Source organism: Panulirus ornatus, chromosome 25 (assembly GCF_036320965.1).
Source record: "Panulirus ornatus isolate Po-2019 chromosome 25, ASM3632096v1, whole genome shotgun sequence".
Taxonomy (NCBI): Eukaryota; Metazoa; Arthropoda; class Malacostraca; order Decapoda; family Palinuridae; genus Panulirus; species Panulirus ornatus.
In genome coordinates, this window is record NC_092248.1 from 20,979,052 (window position 1) to 20,999,561 (window position 20,510).

A 20,510-nucleotide genomic window follows, 5' to 3' on the forward strand; every position below is an offset into this window, starting at 1 on the left:
GGTGAATGCAAAATTTGGAAAGAGGGGCAAGTATGCAGTCTGTTCTGGATGAGAGAGCTTGGGTAGTGAGTCAGTTGTTGTTCGCTGATGATACAGCGCTGGTGGCTGATTCATGTGAGAAACTGCAGAGGCTGGTGATTGAGTTTTAGATATCTGGGAGTGGATCTGGCAGCGGATGGAACCATGGAAGCGGAAGTGAATCATAGGGTGGGGGAGGGGACGAAAATTCTGGGAGCCTTGAAGAATGTTTGGAAGTCGAGAACATTATCTCGGAAAGCAAAAATGGGTATGTTTGAAGGAATAGTGGATCCAACAATGTTGTATGGCTGCGAGGCGTGGGCTATGGATAGAGTTGTGCGCATGAGGGTGGATATATATATATATATATATATATATATATATATATATATATATATATATATATATATATATATATATATATATTTTTTTTTTTTTTTTTCTTTTCATACTATTCGCCATTTCCCGCATTAGCGAGGTAGCTTTAAGAACAGAGGACTAGGCCTTTGAGGGAATACCCTCACCTGGCCCAATTCTCTGTTCCTTCTTTTGGAAAATTAAAAAAAAAAAAAAACGAGAGGGGAGGATATCCAGCCCCCCGCTCCCTCCCCTTTTAGTCGCCTTCTACGACACGCAGGGAATACGTGGGAAGAATTCTTTCTCCCCTATCCCCAGGGAAAATATATATATATATATATATATATATATATATATATATATATATATATATATATATATATATATATATATATATATATATATATATATATATATATTTTTTTTTTTTTTTTTTTTCATACTATTCGCCATTTCCCGCATTAGCGAGGTAGCGTTAAGAACAGAGGACTGGGCCTTTGAGGGAATATCTTCATATGGCCCCCTTCTCTGTTCCTTCTTTTGGAAAATTTAAAAAAAAAATGAGAGGGGAGGATTTCCAGCCCCCCGCTCCCTTCCCTTTTAGTCGCCTTCTACGACATGCAGGGAATACGTGGGAAGTATTCTTTCTCCCCTATATATATTTCTCTATTTATTCACCTTGCCCCGTCGCCGTCCCCCGCGCCAGCGAGGCAGCGCAAGGAAACAGAAATATGTATATATATATATATATATATATATATATATATATATATATGATACTTTGTCACTGTCTCCCGACTTAGCAAGGTAGCGCAAGGAAACAGACGAAAGAATGGCCCAACCCAGCAACATACACATGTATATACGTACACGCGCACACACAGCACATATACATACCTATACATCTCAACGTATGCATATATATACACACACAGACATATGCATATATATATATATATACATATATATATATATATATATATATATATATATATATATATATATATATATATATATATATATATATATATATATTTTTTTTTTCTTTTTTTCTTTTTCTGTCTCCCGCGTTTGCGAGGTAGCGCAAGGAAACAGACGAAAGAAATGGCCCAACCCCCCCCCCATACACATGTACATACACACGTCCACAAACGCAAATATACATACCTACACAGCTTTCCATGGTTTACCCCAGACGCTTCACATGCCCCGACTCAATCCACTGACAGCACGTCAACCCCTGTATACCACATCGCTCCAATTCACTCTATTCCTTGCCCTCCTTTCACCCTCCTGCATGTTCAGGCCCCGATCACACAAAATCTTTTTCACTCCATCTTTCCCCCTCCAATTTGGTCTCCCTCTTCTCCTCGTTCCCTCCACCTCCGACACATATATCCTCTTGGTCAATCTTTCCTCACTCATTCTCTCCATGTGCCCAAACCATTTCAAAACACCCTCTTCTGCTCTCTCAACCACGCTCTTTTTATTTCCACACATCTCTCTTACCCTTACGTTACTTACTCGATCAAACCACCTCACACCACACATTTTCCTCAAACATCTCATTTCCAGCACGTCCATCCTCCTGCGCACAACTCTATCCATAGCCCACGCCTCGCAACCATACAACATTGTTGGAACCACTATTCCTTCAAACATACCCATTTTTGCTTTCCGAGATAATGTTCTCGACTTCCACACATTTTTCAAGGCTCCCAAAATTTTCGCCCCCTCCCCCACCCTATGATCCACTTCCGCTTCCATGCTTCCATCCGCTGACAGATCCACTCCCAGATATCTAAAACACTTCACTTCCTCCAGTTTTTCTCCATTCAAACTCACCTCCCAATTGACTTGACCCTCAACCCTACTGTACCTAATAACCTTGCTCTTATTCACATTTACTCTTAACTTTCTTCTTCCACACACTTTACCAAACTCAGTCACCAGCTTCTGCAGTTTCTCACATGAATCAGCCACCAGCGCTGTATCATCAGCGAACAACAACTGACTCACTTCCCAAGCTCTCTCATCCCCAACAGACTTCATACTTGCCCCTCTTTCCAGGACTCTTGCATTTACCTCCCTAACAACCCCATCCATAAACAAATTAAACAACCATGGAGACATCACACACCCCTGCCGCAAACCTACATTCACTGAGAACCAATCACTTTCCTCTCTTCCTACACGTACACATGCCTTACATCCTCGATAGAAACTTTTCACTGCTTCTAACAACTTGCCTCCCACACCATATATTCTTAATACCTTCCACAGAGCATATATATATATATATATATATATATATATTTATATATATATATATATATATATATATATATATATATATACATGTACATAATTCATACTGTCTGCCCTTATTCATTCCCGTCGCCACCCCGCCACACATGAAACGACAACCCCCTCCCCCCGCAAGTGCGCGAAGTAGCGCTAGGAAAAGACAACAAAGGCCACATTCGTTCACACTCAGTCTCTAGCTGTCATGTATAATGCACCGAAACCACGGCTTCCTTTCCACATCCAGACTTCATAAAACTTTCCATGGTTTACCCATAGACGCTTCACATGCCCTGATTCAATCCATTGACAGCACGTTTACCCCGGTATATATATATATATATATATATATATATATATATATATATATATATATATATATAGATTCCCGATGCTACCCTGTCCCACAGAAATCAGCATGACCACCCCTTGCGTTGGCGAGGTAGCCCCGAAACCACAGCTCCCTATCCATATCTAGGCCACATATCTTTACCCGAGAAGCTTCACATACCCTAGTTTCGTCCACTAATAACACCTCGACCCCAGTATACCATATCGTTCCAATTCACTCTATTCCGTACACGCCTTTCACCCTCCTGCATGCTTCGGCCCCCATCACTTAATCTTTTTCACCCTATCCTTCCATCTCCAATCTAGTTTCCCACTTCTCCTTGTTCCTTCTCCCTTTGACACATATATAGTTTTGTCAATCTTTCCTCATTCATTCTCTCCATATTTCCAAACCCGTTCAACACACCCTCTTCAGTTCTCTCAGTTACACTTTTTTTATTACCAGACATCTCTTAAGCTTACCTTTTGTTTACTTACCAGATCAAACCACCTCATGGCACATACTGTCCTCAAACATTTCTTTTCCAATACATCAACCCTCTTCCAGACAACCCCATTTAAACCTATGCCTCCCAACCATGAAATATTGTTGGAACTACTATTCCTTCAAACATACCCGTTATCGCTCCTAGAACCTTTGCCCTTCCCTATGACTCACTTCCGCTTCCATGGTTCCATTCGCTGTCAAGCCTACTGACAGATATCAAAAACACTTCACTTCCTCCAATTTTTCTGCATTCAAACTTACATCCCATCTAACTTGACCTTCAACCCTGTTGAACCTAATAGCCTTGCTCTTATTCACATTTACTCTCAGCTTCCTTTTTTCACATACCTTTCCAAACTCAGTTCACCAATTTCTGCAGTTTCTCGCTCGAATCAGCCACCAGTGCTGTGTCATCAGCGAACAGCAACTTCCCTAGCCCATTCATTCCCAATAGACTGCATATTCACCCTTCTCTCCAAAACCTTTGCATTTACCTCCCTAACCACCCCATCCAAAAACAAATTAAACTACCATGGGATATCACACACACCTGCCGCAGACCTACCTTCACTAGGAACAATTGTACTCCTCTCTTGCTACTCGTACACACGTATTACACCCTTGATATAAACTTACCTCCAACACTATATATTCTTAAGACCTTCCTCAAAACATCTCTATTAACCTTATCATATGCCTTCTCCAGATCCATATATGTTACATACAAATCCATCATTTTTTTTAGATATTTCTCAAAAACATTCTTCAAAGCAAACACCTGATCCACACATCCTGTACCACTTCTGAAACCACACTGCCCCTTCCCAGTCTGAATCTCTGTACATGCCTTCACCCTCTCACTCAATACCACCTATATAATTTCCCAGGAATACTCAACAAACTTATGCTTCTGTAGTTTGAACACTAACCTTTATCGCCTTTGCCTTTGTACAATGGCACTATACATGCATTCCACCAATCCTTAGGCACTTCACCATGATCCACCCATACGTTAAATATTCTTCTTACCAACCAATCCACAACGCAATGATCCCTTTTCTTAATAAATTCAATTGCAATACCATCTACCCCCGCAGCTATGCCGGATTTCATCACCCGCAAGGTTTCACCACCTCTTCTCTGTTTACCAAACTATTCTCCCTGACACTCTCAATTCGGACACCATCCCGACCAAGACACCCTACATCTTTCATTCTGTCATATAACACATTCAACAGTCCTTCAAAATACTTACTCCATCATTACCTGTTGACCAAACATAAGGAAAGGAAATAACAGAAACCAACTGCCGCAGGAATTAACAGGTATGAGGAACTGGAACACATGTCAACTCTGATATCTAATCTGTTGATGGTGACTAAGATATGACACGTTATCATCATTAGGAACGGCCATATGGATCCGGGTAAGGTGAATTTCATTCCAAATTGGAAGAATGATTCCTTTAACGTAGTTGCCAGTTTATGATATACTAAAGCACGGTGTAGTAAGTTAGTATGGATACGTATTCCGTTCCTTAGTGCAGATTACGTATTCCATTCCATTACTTCCTGTCTAGTTTCCTGCCTCCTTTACTTCAGCAAGGTATGTCTTTTTTCCCATTTTTCTCATTGTTATCTATGTTTCCATTATCATATCTTAACTTGAGTGCATGTGTGACACATATTTATGTGTTACTGGGAGAAAGTTCTACACTCATGTACCATGTCTTTACTCCTATGTACACACACACACACACACACACACACACACACACACACACACACACACACACACACACACACACACACACACACACACACACACACACACACACACACACACACACACACACACACACACACACACACACACACACACACACACACACACACACACACACACACACACACACACACACACACACACACACACACACACACACACACACACACACACACACACACACACACACACACACACACACACACACACACACACACACACACACACACACACACACACACACACACACACACACACACACACACACACACACACACACACACACACACACACACACACACACACACACACACACACACACACACACACACACACACACACACACACACACACACACACACACACACACACACACACACACACACACACACACACACACACACACACACACACACACACACACACACACACACACACACACACACACACACACACACACACACACACACACACACACACACACACACACACACACACACACACACACACACACACACACACACACACACACACACACACACACACACACACACACACACACACACACACACACACACACACACACACACACACACACACACACACACACACACACACACACACACACACACACACACACACACACACACACACACACACACACACACACACACACACACACACACACACACACACACACACACACACACACACACACACACACACACACACACACACACACACACACACACACACACACACACACACACACACACACACACACACACACACACACACACACACACACACACACACACACACACACACACACACACACACACACACACACACACACACACACACACACACACACACACACACACACACACACACACACACACACACACACACACACACACACACACACACACACACACACACACACACACACACACACACACACACACACACACACACACACACACACACACACACACACACACACACACACACACACACACACACACACACACACACACACACACACACACACACACACACACACACACACACACACACACACACACACACACACACACACACACACACACACACACACACACACACACACACACACACACACACACACACACACACACACACACACACACACACACACACACACACACACACACACACACACACACACACACACACACACACACACACACACACACACACACACACACACACACACACACACACACACACACACACACACACACACACACACACACACACACACACACACACACACACACACACACACACACACACACACACACACACACACACACACACACACACACACACACACACACACACACACACACACACACACACACACACACACACACACACACACACACACACACACACACACACACACACACACACACACACACACACACACACACACACACACACACACACACACACACACACACACACACACACACACACACACACACACACACACACACACACACACACACACACACACACACACACACACACACACACACACACACACACACACACACACACACACACACACACACACACACACACACACACACACACACACACACACACACACACACACACACACACACACACACACACACACACACACACACACACACACACACACACACACACACACACACACACACACACACACACACACACACACACACACACACACACACACACACACACACACACACACACACACACACACACACACACACACACACACACACACACACACACACACACACACACACACACACACACACACACACACACACACACACACACACACACACACACACACACACACACACACACACACACACACACACACACACACACACACACACACACACACACACACACACACACACACACACACACACACACACACACACACACACACACACACACACACACACACACACACACACACACACACACACACACACACACACACACACACACACACACACACACACACACACACACACACACACACACACACACACACACACACACACACACACACACACACACACACACACACACACACACACACACACACACACACACACACACACACACACACACACACACACACACACACACACACACACACACACACACACACACACACACACACACACACACACACACACACACACACACACACACACACACACACACACACACACACACACACACACACACACACACACACACACACACACACACACACACACACACACACACACACACACACACACACACACACACACACACACACACACACACACACACACACACACACACACACACACACACACACACACACACACACACACACACACACACACACACACACACACACACACACACACACACACACACACACACACACACACACACACACACACACACACACACACACACACACACACACACACACACACACACACACACACACAACACACACGACAAAAAACAAAAAACAACCAAAAACAAAAAAAAAACAACAAAAAACAAAAACAACCAAAAAAAAAAACATAAAAAAAAAAAAAACCACAAAAAAACAAAAACAAAAAAAAACAAAAAACCAAAAAACAAAAAAAAAACAAACAAAAAAAAAAACAAACACAAAAAAAAAAAACAACCAAAAACAAAAACAAAAACAAAAAACAACAAAAAACAAAAAACATAAAAAAAAAACAAACCAAAAAAAAAACAAACACAAAAAAAAAAAACAACAACAAAAAAAAAAAACCACAAAAAAAAAAAACCACAAAAAAAAAAAAAACACCAAAAAAAAAAAACAACAACAAAACCACAAACACACTCATTCAGCTGCTCCCAAAAGACTTGCCTCTAATGATCTTTCTTCTCATGCCCAGGTGCATATGCACCAATAATCACCCATCTCTCTCCATCAACTTTCAGTTTTACCCATATTAATCGAGAATTTACTTTCTTACATTCTATCACATACTCCCACAACTCCTGTTTCAGGATTTACATACATACAATAATTCACGGGTTTTTCCTCGACTTTCTCTGACATAGTGTGTTACATGATAATCATACATGTCTGAGATCTCTATAAAGGACGTGGATATTGAAAAGACATTTTCATAAAGATAAGAACAATTAGTATGTGAAAAGTGTGATGAAGTTATCACCAAACGTCTAGTGATACTGTAATAAACTTAGTATTATATAACCGTCAAGAGGTGACTATAGCAAATAAGTCTCAAAAAACGAGATGCGAATGACACCTTTCACGAGACAATAACCAATTTCGCTTCTTTCCTTTTTTCCTCCGTGATGGTTTGAATGACTGACCAATTCATGTTGATCTGTCCTAGTGTGTTAACGATGACTTGTGACTTAAATTAAGCCTTGTAAGACACTTGAGTGTTGTAGCATTGTCAGGTTACTGCGACGCTGGGAGAGAGAGAGAGAGAGAGAGAGAGAGAGAGAGAGAGAGAGAGAGAGAGAGAGAGAGAGAGAGAGAGAGAGAGAGAGAGAGAGAGAGAGAGAGAGAGAGAAAGAGGATCTCGGCTCCACTGGGATCATCCCAAGCAGAGCCTCACCAATCGTTAGGACACATATTGAAATCCTCTACATAAAGGATTCTACCACACGTCATGATCCACTCACTATTCCTGCTGAACCCATCGTACCTTCAGCATTTACCAACGCTGAGGAAAAACTCAAATATATTGTGGGTTAGCGAACTACCACACACTATGAGACATTTCTATGCTATTTTCAATATTTGATAAGTAACGAGCCAAAATACGACTTAGCCCAGGAAACTGCTTGTCAACACTGTAAATTCTTAACGGAGAAGCATACATATTATATGCTCACCTGAGAGACAGGGTGGATGCACTCGCCGTAGCCCCTGGAGTAGGTGAAGGTGAGCGGGCCATGGAAGGGGCAAGGTGACGGGCTCAGAGCTCAAGCGAACATGGAGAACAACATGGCGTCGCCCGTGATCTCCATACACAGCGCCCGCAGGTCCATCTCCATCGTGTCGTCACAGTAGGCTGTGGCAGAGTACCCGGGGTTATTATCTGTGGGGTTATCTGGGGTTATTACTGGTGGGGTTATATGGGGTTATCACTAATGCGGTTATCTGGGGTTATTACTGGTGGGGTTATATGGGGTTATCACTAATGGGGTTATCTGGGGTTAATACTGGTGGGGTTATCTGGGGATATTACTGGTGGGGTTATCTGAGGTTATTACTGGTGGGGTTATCTGGGGTTATTACTGGTGGGGTTATCTGGGGATATTACTGGTGGGGTTATCTGGGGATATTACTGGTGGGGTTATCTGGGGTTATTACTGGTGGGGTTATCTGGGATTATTACGGGTGGGGTTATCTGGGGTTATTACTGGTGGGGTTATCTGGGGTTATTACTGGTGGGGTTATCTGGGGTTATCAATGGTGGGGTTATCTGGGGATATTACTGATGGGGTCACTCGAGGTTATTACCAGTGAGGTCACCTGAGGTTACTACTAGCGGGGTTATCTGGGGTTATTATAAGTGGAATCACCTGGGGCTGTTCCTGGTGGGGTTATTTGAGGTTATTACCGGTGGGGGTCAGCTAAGGTTATTACCGGTGGGGGTCAGCTAATGTTACCTGGGGGTTTTTTATTTATATCACCTGTGGTTATTACTGGGATTACAATACAAGGGGTCACCTGTGGTTATTACTGGGATTATAACAAGTGAGGTCACCTGTGGTTATTAATGGGATAATAAAAATTGAGGTCATCTGTGGTTATTACTGGGATTATAACAAGTGGGGTCATGTGGAGGTATTTACCAGTGTTCTCACATGAGGTTATAAGTGTGGGGTTATGACACGTAACGATCACCTGAGGTTATTAGCGTGGGGTTATGACACGTAATGATCACCTGGGGTTATTAGCGTGGGGTTATGACACGTAATGATCACCTGGGGTTATTACAGACGACTTCACCTGGGTATTATCACTGGCTCCATCTGACCTACCATCATCTTTAATTGCACCGTGTTTGTAGTTAATCAACTGCACCCACCATGTCTGGCAGACCCTGTACTAGTCGAACATGAACCGGCGTAACAACCCCACTTGTTTTCTAATTAAGATATCCTCACGGTCCTTGCACTAATTCCACACGGACTCATTCTTCCTTCCCTCATTCAGTCTAAATATTGACTGAACACTGACTCGGAAACTGGTGCGGTGACTTGGTCACAAGATGCACAAGAGGAGGAGTCCAACTCACATTCCTTGTACTGGATGACGTTTACGTGCTTCATGTTGATGACCATACACTTGTGGCAGTTGTACTTCCTGTAGGGAGAAAGAGAGAGAGAGAGAGGGACTGGTTAACGAGGCAGTCTTAACAGTTGGCATTAAGACACTGACCACACGCTTGTGACAGCTGTGGCTACTGTTGGAGTTGAGGGAAAACGGCTATCAGGGTGGTTGGACTAGCTAACGTGAGACAATGACCATACATCTAAGACAGGTTGTACTTTACGTCAGGGATGATAGAATGACCATACATCTGAGACAGGTTGTACTTTAAGTCAGGGATGATAGAATGACCATACATCTGAGACAAGTTGTACTTTACGTCAGGAATGATAGACTCTAATTATCAGGTTGGTTTGACGGTTGGAATTCGAGTTAACAATGTACATCTACGTCTGACAGTCATACTTCCCCTCTTTGTCTTTGTCCTTCTCGATACAGTGACTGGTACTTACTCTTCCCTCACGAGGTATGTGTTGTCTTTGTCCTTCTCGATACAGTGACTGGTACTTACTTTTCCCTCACGAGGTATCTGTTGGCTTTGCCCTTCTCGATACAGTGAGTGGTACTGTGCTTTGCCTTCTCGATACAGTCGCCGGTGGTGGAGATGCTGGTCCTGGTGATGACGATGGGCCCCTCCTGCCCCATGCCTGACCGGAACCATCTCCCACTCCACTCCGCTGGAAATTCACACAGTCCTGGAAACAGGAAGAAGACTTATTCATGTCAGAAAATGTGCTTTAGAATGTGCAAAGGACAGGAAGCAAGAGAGTTTCTTTCGAAGGTGGTGAGAACTGGAGGATGGAGTGATCTCAAGGGACGGGTACACCTGGAAGAAACGTTATGTCGGAAAGTGCAACTCGAAGACAACGATGAAGATACCCGCGAGGCTCAGTACGAGCCATAGTTGAGGGAATATTCCTTGCTGTACACTACGGAAATACGCAATGAGGCAAATCTGATACATGTGTCACAATTCGTTTTCAATGTAGCTGCTCTTAGTTTCAGAGCTGCTGCTCATAAGTAGTGTAGTTATTCATAAACACAGTTAAAGATTCTACATAGGAAAGAACACCATTATTAAGGATCCTATACAGGACATACCGCCATTACCTTCCAAGTTATAGACACTAATGGAAATACTGACAAGTCTGAGATCAACAGACATCCAATCACAGTGAGTGTCTGATTAGCCGAGGGATAACCTCACACTAGGAGAGATGATCAAGCGGCTACCTCGTCACCCACGGGAACCTAGCAATCACTAAACTGATCCAGATTCGACCGACCTTCATGGATTTATGTGGTGATGACGCCCATATGACCAAGTTGGCTTCATATCTTACTGATCTGAAGACCCAGATATGGAATATCGTGTGCATGAAAGAAAAATGTGTTTTACATCACAAGGTTATTAATGAAAACATGGTGGCCAAGCTTGCTGGCCAGGGATGAAGGGATATGTTGGTGGTGAGAAAGGGTGTAGTAGCCAGGGAAAAAGGGAGTGTTGGTAATGAGGGAGGGCGTGGCAGCCAGGGAGAGAGGAAGGGTGTGCTAACCAGAGAGAAAAGGAGGGTGTGGTGACGTAGATGAGGGGTTTGTGATGATGGTGAGGTAAGAAGCAGCAGCACACACCAGAATAAGCAGACAAAGTTCCCGGAGAGACCGAATTTCATCGCGTTATTTAGCACAAACAACATCTAGATATTATGTTACTAACGAACGTAAAACTATAGAAAGCCAGAACAAGTCTAAGAACAACACTGTCATACAGTTTCGAGGAAAAATGAGCTTTACATGATATTTTCTGATGTTACAGATTACGCTTCGAAACCCATCTCGAACCAACGAAACATCGACACAGTAACACACGAATCTTATAACACATGACATCCTACTTTACTGCAATACGATTCATGACGACGTGGACGAGTGTTGTGTAGAGCATAGACGCTAGTAGATTTTAAGCCAAACTTTCACGAAATAATAAGGACTTCAGACTCAATATTAGGGTGCAAACAGCTAATATCTGCAAAGACAAAAAACCAAAGAAACTATATTCGAAGCCAGCAAGTGATTGCAGACAGACGCTAGCAGATCCAGAGTCCGTCTATAATGATATGCATCCAGTATGACACAAGAATGAAGAAAGTAAGATACACCGGCAGCCTAGCACAAGATAATGGTTTTTTCATAGAGACCGAAACGGCAGGAGTCAAACATACTCCAGACAAAGGTCATCTTGGATGAAAGGAATAGATGAGAAGATTATCGTAGAAATTATTCAGGGCTCCGCAGGTGATGCTGCAACCTACATTACGGACGTGCATCTTTGCAAATGTTGATAAGAACAATTTGTAAAGCATGTTCTCAGAGACTTACTTGGTGTGTGTGGATATATCTATCTATCTATCTATCTATCTATCTATCTGTCTATATATATATATATATATATATATATATATATATATATATATATATACATTGGAAAGGATCACAATTTTGCGCGTGATCAAGATATTCCTATGAGTCCACGGGGAAAATGAAACACGAAAAGTTCCCAAGTGCACTTTCGTGTAACGATCACATCATCAGGGGAGACACAACAGAGAAATATAACAGTCAGTTGATATACATCGAAGAGACGAAGCTAGGACGCCATTTGGTAATCACATGTTTACCAAATGGCGTCCTAGCTTCGTCTCCTCGATGTATATCAACTGACTGTTATATTTCTACCTTGTGTCTCCCGTGATGATGTGATTATTACACGAAAGTGCACTTGGGAACTTTTCGTGTTTCATTTTCCCCGTTATCACATGTTTACCAAATGGCGTCCTAGCTTCGTCTCTTCGATGTATATCAACTGACTGTTATATTCCACTCTTGTGTCTCCCCTGATGATATGATTATTACACGAAAGTGCACTTGGGAACTTTTCATGTTTCATTTTCCCCGTGCACTCATAGGAATAGATATATATATATATATATATATATATATATATATATATATATATATATATATATATATATATATATATATATATATATATATATATATATATATATATATATATATATATATATATTAGAAGCAGTGAAAAGTTTTTATCGAGGATGTAAGGCATGTGTACGTGTAGAAAGAGAGGAAAGTGATTGGTTCTCAGTGAATGTAGGTTTGCGGCAGGGGTGTGTGATGTCTCCATGGTTGTTTAATTTGTTTATGGATGGGGTTGTTAGGGAGGTGAATGCAAGAATTTTGGAAAGAGGGGCAAGTATGAAGTCTGTTGGGGATGAGAGAGCTTGGGAAGTGAGTCAGTTGTTGTTCGCTGATGATACAGCGCTGGTGGCTGATTCATGTGAGAAACTGCAGAAGCTGGTGACTGAGTTTGGTAAAGTGTGTGAAAGAAGAAAGTTAAGAGTAAATGTGAATAAGAGCAAGGTAATTAGGTACAGTAGGGTTGAGGGTCAAGTCAATTGGGAGAAAAACTGGAGGAAGTAAAGTGTTTTAGATATCTGGGAGTGGATCTGGCAGCGGATGGAACCATAGAAGCGGAAGTGGATCATAGGGTGGGGGAGGGGGCGAAAATCCTGGGAGCCTTGAAGAATGTGTGGAAGTCGAGAACATTATCTCGGACAGCAAAAATGGGTATGTTTGAAGGAATAGTGGTTCCAACAATGTTGTATGGTTGCGAGGCGTGGGCTATGGATAGAGTTGTGCGCAGGAGGGTGGATGTGATGGAAATGAGATGTTTGAGGACAATGTGTGGTGTGAGGTGGTTTGATCGAGTAAGTAACGTAAGGGTAAAGAGAGATGTGTGGAAATAAAAAGAGCGTGGTTGAGAGAGCAGAAGAGGGTGTTTTGAAATGGTTTGGGCACATGGAGAGAATGAGTGAGGAAAGATTGACCAAGAGGATATATGTGTCAGAGGTGGAGGGAACGAGGAGAAGTGGGAGACCAAATTGGAGGTGGAAAGATGGAGTGAAAAAGATTTTGTGTGATCGGGGCCTGAACATGCAGGAGGGTGAAAGGAGGGCAAGGAATAGAGTGAATTGGATCGATGTGGTATACCGGGGTTGACGTGCTGTCAGTGGATTGAATCAGGGCATGTGTAGCGTCTGGGGTAAACCATGGAAAGCTGTGTAGGTATGTATATTTGCGTGTGTGGACGTGTATGTATATACATGTGTATGGGGGTGGGTTGGGCCATCTCTTTCGTCTGTTTCCTTGCGCTACCTCGCAAACGCGGGAGACAGCGGAAAAAAAAAGAAAAAAAAAAAAAAAAAAAAAAAAATATATATATATATATATATATATATATATATATATATATATATATATATATATATATATATATATATATATATATATATTTTTTTTTTTATACTTTGTCGCTGTCTCCCGCGTTTGCGAGGTAGCGCAAGGAAACAGACGAAAGAAATGGCCCACCCCCCCATACACATGTATATACATACGTCCACACACGCAAATATACATACCTACACAGCTTTCCATGGTTTACCCCAGACGCTTCACATGCCTTGATTCAATCCACTGACAGCACGTCAACCCCGGTATACCACATCGCTCCAATTCACTCTATTCCTTGCCCTCCTTTCACCCTCCTGCATGTTCAGGCCCCGATCACACAAAATCTTTTTCACTCCATCTTTCCACCTCCAATTTGGTCTCCCTCTTCTCCTTGCTCCCTCCACCTCCGACACATATATCCTCTTTGTCAATCTTTCCTCACTCATCCTCTCCATGTGCCCAAACCACTTCAAAACACCCTCTTCTGCTCTCTCAACCACGCTCTTTTTATTTCCTCACATCTCTCTTACCCTTACGTTACTCACTCGATCAAACCACCTCACACCACACATTGTCCTCAAACATCTCATTTCCAGCACATCCATCCTCCTGCGCACAACTCTATCCATAGCCCACGCCTCGCATCCATACAACATTGTTGGAACCACTATTCCTTCAAACATACCCATTTTTGCTTTCCGAGATAATGTTCTCGACTTCCACACATTCTTCAAGGCCCCCAGAATTTTCGCCCCCTCCCCCACCCTATGATCCACTTCCGCTTCCATGGTTCCATCCGCTGCCAGATCCACTCCCAGATATCTAAAACACTTCACTTCCTCCAGTTTTTCTCCATTCAAACTCACCTCCCAATTGACTTGACCCTCAACCCTACTGTACCTAATAACCTTGCTCTTATTCACATTTACTCTTAACTTTCTTCCACACACTTTACCAAACTCAGTCACCAGCTTCTGCAGTTTCTCACATGAATCAGCCACCAGCGCTGTATCATCAGCGAACAACAACTGACTCACTTCCCAAGCTCTCTCATCCCCAACAGACTTCATACTTGCCCCTCTTTCCAAAACTCTTGCATTTACCTCCCTAACAACCCCTTCCATAAACAAATTAAACAACCATGGAGACATCACACACCCCTGCCGCAAACCTACATTCACTAAGAACCAATCACTTTCCTCTCTTCCTACACGTACACTTGCCTTACATCCTCGATAAAAACTTTTCACTGCTTCTAACAACTTTCCTCCCACACCATATATTCTTAATACCTTCCACAGAGCATCTCTATCAACTCTATCATATGCCTTCTCCAGATCCATAAATGCTACATACAAATCCATTTGCTTTTCTAAGTATTTCTCACATACATTCTTCAAAGCAAACACCTGATCCACACATCCTCTACCACTTCTGAAACCACACTGCTCTTCCCCAATCTGATGCTCTGTACATGCCTTCACCCTCTCAATCAATACCCTCCCATATAATTTACCAGGAATACTCAACAGACTTATACTCTATAATTTGAGCACTCACTCTTATCCCCTTTGCCTTTGCACAATGGCACTATGCACGCATTCCGCCAATCCTCAGGCACCTCACCATGAGTCATACATACACTAAATAACCTTACCAACCAGTCAACAATACAGTCACTCCCTTTTTTAATAAATTCCACTGCAATACCATCCAAACCTGCTGCCTTGCCGGCTTTCATCTTCCGCAAAGCTTTTACTACCTCTTCTCTGTTTACCAAATCATTTTCCCTAACCCTCTCACTTTGCACACCACCTCGACCAAAACACCCTATATCTGCCACTCTATCATCAAACACATTCAACAAACCTTCAAAATACTCACTCCATCTCCTCACATCACCACTACTTGTTATCACCTCCCCATTTGCGCCCTTCACTGAAGTTCCCATTTGCTCCCTTGTCTTACGCACTTTATTTACCTCCTTCCAGAACATCTTTTTATTCTCCCTAAAATTTAATGATACTCTCTCACCCCAACTCTCATTTGCCCTTTTTTTCACCTCTTACACCTTTCTCTTGACCTCCTGTCTCTTTCTTTTATACATCTCCCACTCAATTGCATTTTTTCCCTGCAAAAATCGTCCAAATGCCTCTCTCTTCTCTTTCACTAATACTCTTACTTCTTCATCCCACCACTCACTACCCTTTCTAATCAACCCACCTCCCACTCTTCTCATGCCACAAGCATCTTTTGCGCAATCCAACACTGATTCCCTAAATACATCCCATTCCTCCCCCACTCCCCTTGCTTCCATTGTTCTCACCTTTTTCCATTCTGTACTCAGTCTCTCCTGGTACTTCCTCACACAGGTCTCCTTCTCAAGCTCACTTACTCTCACCACCCTCTTCACCCCAACATTCACTCTTCTTTTCTGAAAACCCATACTAATCTTCACCTTAGCCTCCACATGATAATGATCAGACATCCCTCCAGTTGCACCTCTCAGCACATTAACATCCAAAAGTCTCTCTTTCGCACGCCTGTCAATTAACACGTAATCCAATAACGCTCTCTGGCCATCTCTCCTACTTACATAAGTATACTTATGTATATCTCGCTTTTTAAACCAGGTATTCCCAATCATCAGTCCTTTTTCAGCACATAAATCTACAAGCTCTTCACCATTTCCATTTACAACACTGAACACCCCATGTATACCAATTATTCCCTCAACTGCCACATTACTCACCTTTGCATTCAAATCACCCATCACTATAACCCGGTCTCGTGCATCAAAACCACTAACACACTCATTCAGCTGCTCCCAAAACACTTGCCTCTCTTGATCTTTCTTCTCATGCCCAGGTGCATATGCACCAATAATCACCCACCTCTCTCCATCAACTTTCAGTTTTACCCATATTAATCGAGAATTTACTTTCTTACACTCTATCACATACTCCCACAGCTCCAGTTTCAGGAGTATTGCTACTCCTTCCGTTGCTCTTGTCCTCTCACTAACCCCTGACTTTACTCCCCAGACATTCCCAAACCACTCTTCCCCTTTACCCTTGAGCTTCGTTTCACTCAGAGCCAAAACATCCAGGTTCCTTTCCTCAAACATACTACCTATCTCTCCTTTTTTCACATCTTGGTTACATCCACACACATTTAGGCACCCCACTCTGAGCCTTCGAGGAGGATGAGCACTCCCCGCGTGACTCCTTCTTCTGTTTCCCATTTTAGAAAGTTAATACAAGGAGGGGAGGATTTCTGGCCCCCCGCTCCCGTCCCCTCTAGTCGCTTTCTACGACACGCGAGGAATACGTGGGAAGTATTCTTTCACCCCTATCCCCAGGGATAATATATATATATATATATATATATATATATATATATATATATATATATATATATATATATATATATATATATATATATATATATATATATATATATATATATATATATATATATATATATATATATATATATATATATATATATATATATATATATATATATATATATATATATATATATATATATAAATACATATATATATATATATATATATATATATATATATATATATATATATATATATATATATATATATATATATATATATATATACATATATATATATATATATATATATATATATATATATATATACATGAGATGTTCTTGAAGGAGGTAAATAAAGTGCGTAAGACAAAGGAGCAAATGGGAACTTCAGTGAAGGGCGCTAATGGGGAGGTGATAACAAGTAGTGATGATGTGAGAAGGAGATGGAGTGAGTATTTTGAAGGTTTGTTGAATATGTTTGATGACAGAGTGGCAGATATAGGGTGTTTTGGTCGAGGTGGTGTGCAAAGTGAGAGGGGTAGGGAAAATGATTTGGTAAACAGAGAAGAGGTAGTAAAAGCTTTGCGGAAGATGAAAGCCGGCAAGGCAGCAGGTTTGGATGGTATTGCAGTGGAATCTATTAAAAAAGGGGGTGACTGTATTGTTGACTGGTTGGTAAGGTTATTTAATGTATGTATGACTCATGGTGAGGTGCCTGAGGATTGGCGGAATGCGTGCATAGTGCCATTGTACAAAGGCAAAGGGGATAAGAGTGAGTGCTCAAATTACAGAGGTATAAGTTTGCTGAGTATTCCTGTTAAATTATATGGGAGGGTATTGATTGAGAGGGTGAAGGCATAACAGAGCATCAGATTGGGGAAGAGCAGTGTGGTTTCAGAAGTGGTAGAGGATGTGTGGATCAGGTGTTTGCTTTGAAGAATGTATGTGAGAAATACTTAGAAAAGCAAATGGATTTGTATGTAGCATTTACGGATCTGGTAAAGGCATATGATAGAGTTGATAGAGATGCTCTGTGGAAGGTATTAAGAATATATGGTGTGGGAGGCAAGTTGTTAGAAGCAGTGAAAAGTTTTTATCGAGGATGTAAGGCATGTGTACGTGTAGGAAGAGAGGAAAGTGATTGGTTCTCAGTGAATGTAGGTTTGCGGCAGGGGTGTGTGATGTCTCCATGGTTGTTTAATTTGTTAATGGATGGGGTTGTTAGGGAGGTGAATGCAAGAGTTTTGGAAAGAGGGGCAAGTATGCAGTCCGTTGTAGATGAGAGAGCTTGGGAAGTGAGTCAGTTGTTGTTCGCTGATGATGTAGTGCTGATGGCTGATTCGGGTGAGAAACTGCAGAAGTTGGTGACTGAGTTTGGTAAAGTGTGTGAAAGAAGAAAGCTGAGAGTAAATGTGAATAAGAGCAAGGTTATTAGGTACAGTATGGTTGAGGGACAATTCAGTTGGGAGGTAAGTTTGAATGGAGAAAAACTGGAGGAAGTGAAGTGTTTTAGATATCTGGGAGTGGATTTGGCAGCGGATGGAACCATGGCAGCGGAAGTGAATCATAGGGTGGGGGCGGGGGCGAAAGTTCTGGGAGCGTTGAAGAATGTGTTCAAGTCGAGAACATTATCTCGGAAAGCAAAAATGGGTATGTTTAAGGAATAGTGGTTCCAGCTATGTTATATGGTTGCCAGGCGTGGGCTATAGATAGAGTTGTGCGGAGGAGGGTGGATGTGCTGGAAATGAGATGTTTGAGGACAATATGTGGTGCGAGGTGGTTTGATCGAGTAAGTAATAATAGGGCAAGAGAAATATGTGGTAATAAAAAGAGTGTGGTTCAGAGAGCTGAAAAGGGTGTTTTGAAATGGTTTGGTCACATGGAGAGAATGAGTGAGGAAAGATTGACCAAGAGGAGATATGTGTCGGAGGTGGAGGGAACGAGAAGTGGGAGACCAAATTGGAGGTGGAAAGATGGAGTGATAAAGATTTTAAGTGATCGGGACCTGAACATGCAGGAGGGTGAAAGGCTTGCAAGGAATAGAGTGAACTGGAACGATGTGGTATACCGGGGTCGATGTGCTGTCAATGGATTGATCTAGGGCATGTGAAGCGTCTGGGGTAAACT

The 20,510-nt window shown here is 42.3% G+C and overlaps 1 protein-coding gene across 1 annotated transcript in view; it reads right to left on the reverse strand.

The window, feature by feature from the left end:
• Positions 1 to 20,510, reverse strand: part of LOC139757312 (uncharacterized) — a 212,174-nt gene that overhangs the window by 33,822 nt on the left and 157,842 nt on the right. Inside the window, exons 3-6 of the mRNA XM_071677711.1 lie at positions 11,295 to 11,413; positions 11,230 to 11,261; positions 10,684 to 10,751; positions 9,272 to 9,450 (exon numbers count right to left, since the gene is read on the reverse strand). The gene's annotated coding sequence lies outside the window, so the exon portion shown is untranslated. The remainder of the gene's footprint in view (positions 1 to 9,271; positions 9,451 to 10,683; positions 10,752 to 11,229; positions 11,262 to 11,294; positions 11,414 to 20,510) is intronic.